We start from the raw sequence: 5,211 nt of genomic DNA, 5'->3' as shown, positions 1-5,211 counted from the left end.
TTTTATTTTTCTGGGGTATAGACTATCAGTAGGTCAGAGTTTTATTACATGTCTTCTATAACTCATGAAATTTGAAAGTTTGGATAAGTGGGAAAACATAGAATTGACTTAATTATGCCATGTGGTGTACATAATTCAGAAGTTCAATCTTTCATTACTTACTTTGAAATAAAAAAATACATGATGGAATAATAGATGGTAAAAGGAAAGACAAATGTGTGATAAAGTAAGCATGTTAATAGCTAGGTAGTGGATATACAAGTTATCATTATATAATTAGTTCAACTTTTCTGGATGTTTGAAAATTTTCATGTCAAAATGTTGGAGGAAAAAGGAACACATGGCACTTATGATGGTTGAAATTGCCTTTGTTCTGACTGAGATCCTGAAAGATGACATGCCAGGAGAGAATGGCTGAGAGAACAGGCTGCTGACATGAGGTGACCTTCCTTTCAGGGAGTAGGAGAAAAAATAATAAAAATTAATGTATGTCTCTTATACTCCTGATTGCCTTGAAAGATCACAGACATTATAAGCCATCCTTGGATGTGTACTAGGGTACAGAAATTTTGAACAGGTTAAGTTAATAAGCAGGCTTTATAAACATAAAGGAATGTGGATGAATTCATCAACAGAATTTTTGACTGAATTTAAGGCTTTGCAGTCATCAATTAATGCATATTCCATCTATCTGAAAGATTGTTTGCCTGTTTAAAAGATGCACACATTTTATGTTGTCATTTATTGCCCTCTAAATCATTCTTGAAAATCACAACTGGGCATTTTGCCTATAAAAAATAATTATACTAGAAGTTTCAGCTTACATTTTGTCTAAAATCCTAAGTGTAGTTAAATATCCTAAAAGTGAAAAAAAAATGAAAAGGATAGGAAAATAATCTATCTAAAGAGGAAAGTGAAAAAGCGACAAAGGGAGAAAAGACAAAAGGAAGAAGGGAAAAGAAATATTAGATTCACCCTAGAATGAATGGAAGTGGCAAACTTCAGTCATGTTTAGCTGGGTAAACAATTTAATGATTTCACTTTGGGTACATATTCAATTTAAGGCTCAAACTCTGTATTGAGTATCTTTATACTTCTTTATCATTCTTCCCCCCACATTTCCCCTTAAAATATTCTTTAAAACTTGATTTTGGATATCAGGCAAAATGTATTATTCCACAGTGGTGGGTTAATTTATCTGTCTCTCAGGTGATTCTCTATCTCAGGTTGCTCTTGAATATTGTCTCATGACACTTGATCTCTTTTTGTTACCTTACAACATATCAGCTGAATTTTCCATGACTGTTGTGACTGTTCTCTTGGCACATTCAGGACTTTCTTTCCTTGCCCTTCCAACCCCTACTTTAAGATTGACTAGGCCCACCTCCAACATAATACTGCAGATTCTCTGAAACCCATGAGGCATGAGCATCATCGCATCCCTGGCTTCAGCAGTGACCCTATAGCTATTGTTATGGGATCACCTCACTCATCACCAAAGCAACACTATAGCAGGTGCATAGGTTTTCAATTCTCAGTCACCTTTTACGTATGAGTATAATATCATTCCTATGCCACACAGATTCCTAAGTGCCTGACAAACATGCTCCATTCTGCATGAGACACTCTGTGATGCTGTTTCTTCCAGAATCCTAAATAAGAAGACCACATGCCCATCTGCTTTATTCTTTCCTCTTAATCTGAGGTTTCCATTCTGTCAGTGATTTCCACTTTCCCTTTCTGGACCAAAGCTTAGAAGTAAAAAGTGATCAAAGTCTGGTTTTCTGATAGATATACATAGTTGGTTTTTTGTTTGTTTGTTTGTTTAACCAGCCAAGGCTCTCTCTACTTACCTTATCCACAAGGCTCCTTTTCTCCTTTTGTTTCTAAGTAGAATCCACCCACTTTCTCCATAGAGTGACAGAGTGTCAAGGTGTTGTTTTAAGTGTAGAAAGACTGAAAAGGAGGAAACAATGTTGAAGGAAATATATCCAGGGATTTCACAAAATATTAACACTACTACTAAATTGTTTATACTGTATGCCATGATTTATAAAAATCAAGGCAAACAATTTTTAGAGGTCCTTTAACAAAACTATTATGTGCCAATCTTATCATTTATTTTCTACATATTCACATCAAAAGAGTGTAAATACAGAACATGAGTCAATTTAAATTATCAATAAATATATGTACTAATTCAAAATCCAGTAACTCAATATAATATTCCTATGAGGCTGACAAAATCCAAGGTCAAACCTATGAATTCTAGTGTATGGTTTTGATCACTGCTTTCTTATCAATGAACATGGTGTACTTTCCATTAAAACATAAACTTACTAAAGTTGCTTATGTGTCTGTTCTATGATTCAGCAATCCCACTGTTAGAGATATACCCAAGGAAAATGCAGACATGTGTTGATCAGAGGACATGTACAAAAATTTTCTTAACAGCTTTATTCCTGATGGTCAAAAACTGGAAATAACCCAAATGTGGATGAGTGATAAAAAAATGGTATAAGCCACAATCTGATGGATCTCACAGATAATATGTTTAGAGAAAGTAAAACACCACATTGCTGTGTGATTCCATTTGTATGAAGTTCAAAAAAGATAAAGCTGGGCTTCCCTGGTGGCGCAGTGGTTGAGAGTCCGCCTGCCGATGCAGGGGACACGAGGTTGTGCCCCGGTCCAGGAAGATCCCACATGCCGCGGAGCGGCTGGGCCCCTGAGCCATGGCCGCTGAGCCTGCACATCCAGAGACTGTGCTCCGCAACGGGAGAGGCCACAACAGTGAGAGGCCCGCATACCACAAAAAAAATAAATAAGTAAGTAAACTAACTATAATCATAACAAAGACAAAAACACCATCATGAATGTATAGCATACCTTCCCCACCAACAGCACCAAGTAAATTGCCTGGATGCGCCTAACATCTCTGAGCTAGAGCAGGTAGAGGAAATGGTCCTTATTTTCCAGGTGGGGAAAGGAAGGTAATGAGGCACAGAGAGGTTAGGTGAGCTGCCCAGGGAGAAGGAGCAGGTCAGCAGGCAAATCAGGACAAAAACTAGCACTCCTGATTCCTTATTCAGTGTTCATTCTCTTCAGACTGCACTGTCTCAGAAATGTCAAGCACATTATGCAAGAATATCAGGAGTCTGTGCTGAGGCAGAAAAGACTTGGTTTCCAGTTAATAAAATTATCAGTACTTGCACAGCACAAAAATGTTCTCCCCAGCTGAGTGTACACTTCGGAGTAGGCCCTGGGAGCCCAGTTTCCCTTTAGATGTTATTAATGCCAAGAGGACTGACATGTAAGGCTAAATAACTCAGACTGTTTAGATAAATTCTTAACCTTATTTAAGAAGGTTATTCTTCTTAATCTTATTTAACCTTATTTAATTCTTAACCTACTTAAGAGCGAAACACATGGAAATTTCAGGGTCCTTGGGGTTAGTGGACTTATTTTCTAGAACACTGTTATTTTCATGTTCCAGCTGTGTAAGCTTGACCACATCTTTTAACCTTGCTGAGTATACTTTAGTTTCCTTATCTGTAAAACTGAATACTTGAATACTTACAACATCTACTGCACAGGGTTGTTTGAGTTAAAAGGAATAATGGATTAAAGGATGCCTAATAGACCTAGTGATAAAATGCATTACTTAACATGTAGTTGGTTTTCTATTCTTTGTTAAATATCACCTCTGAATATCTTCAGACAGAAATGAAGTGGTGAGGATAAGAGTGGAGGTGGGGGTGAGAGTAGATGGAAAGATAATTAAGACCAAGCTTCTGCTCTTTGTCCATTTATAATCAATTAGTCATAGTGAAACTAGGACACACATGTCTATAATTAAAGATATATTAAAATAATTATGCAATGAGTGATGCAAAGCAGAGAGTTACTAGCATAGAAGAGCATCTCTCCTTTAGGGCTCAGGAAAGATCATCTGAGGGACAAAAGATCATCTGAGGGACAAATACATTTGGGGCAGTCTTTTAAATATAAAATATTTACACAGGTGCATTACAAAAAGGGTATATAATGTAGGAATGCACAACACCTCTAGGAAGCACACAGTTTAAATTTAGCATAAACATTTAACATATAAAATGAATAGCAGAAAGTAAAGTGGAATGTATATAGGTCACAGGCATATTGTAGAATAACAAAAGTTCCATGTTATGTCATTGGAAATAATAGGTCCTTACGTATTTTGTAAAAGAAGTAACACAAATATTATTATCATTTTCCCTCCTTCACTACAGAATTTATAGTAAGGACATTTACAATAAAATATTAATAGCAGTAATGAGAATGCATGTAGAAGGATGAAAAACAATCTTTTTTTTTTAATTCATAAGAATGTAAGCAATTGACCCTTTTAGGAATGCAAGAAAATACCTGTATCTCTTCTAAAATAGATTTCATTTCTATATCCAGGTCAAGAACAGTCTCTGAATAGGATCTGGTGAGAAGTATTGACTGCTGCTATAGACAATGCTTGTGTCTTATCAAAATTCATATGTTGAAACCTAATCTCCAGTGTGATGGCATTTGGAGCTGGGGCTCTTGGGAGATGATTTGGTCATGAGGGTAGAGCTCTCATAGGGATTAGTGACCTTATGAAAGAGAACATAGAGTTCCTTTGTCCCTTCTACCATGTGACAGACACATGCTATGAGGACACAGCAAAAGATGGCCATCTAAGAATCAGGAAGTGGACCCTCACCAAACAGCAAATCTGCTGGAGCCTTGATCTTGGATTCTTAGACTCCAGAACTGTAAGCAATAAATGTTTGTTGTTTAAGCTAGCCACTCTATGGTATTTTTGTTATAGCAGCCCCAAAGAACTAACATAACTGCTAAAACTAGGAGAGACATATAGCCTGGACTTTCCTTTAGACTCTGTTGAATATGATTCTCAAATTTCTGGGCAGATTCTATTCAGCATCAAGATTGTGGGACCGAACACCTCAAAATATTGAGACAGATAAGACCGTGCTTTCCTCTGGAGTTCCTACAATAACAACAGCATCTTAACTCAGCAGCTGAGAACTCCCATCTCTACTCTCTCTGATCTGACTTTTTCCCTCTTGCCTTATTCTCTATCCTACTATCATTCACCATTCTCTCCCTTCCTTCTTCCACACTCTCTGCACACACACACACACACACACACAAACACATGCACACATATTTCAGCAG

The sequence above is a fragment of the Lipotes vexillifer genome, unplaced genomic scaffold (genome assembly GCF_000442215.2).
Source record: "Lipotes vexillifer unplaced genomic scaffold, Lipotes_vexillifer_v1.1 scaffold772, whole genome shotgun sequence".
In the NCBI taxonomy this organism is placed as follows: Eukaryota; Metazoa; Chordata; class Mammalia; order Artiodactyla; family Lipotidae; genus Lipotes; species Lipotes vexillifer.
This window is presented reverse-complemented; position numbering follows the sequence as displayed.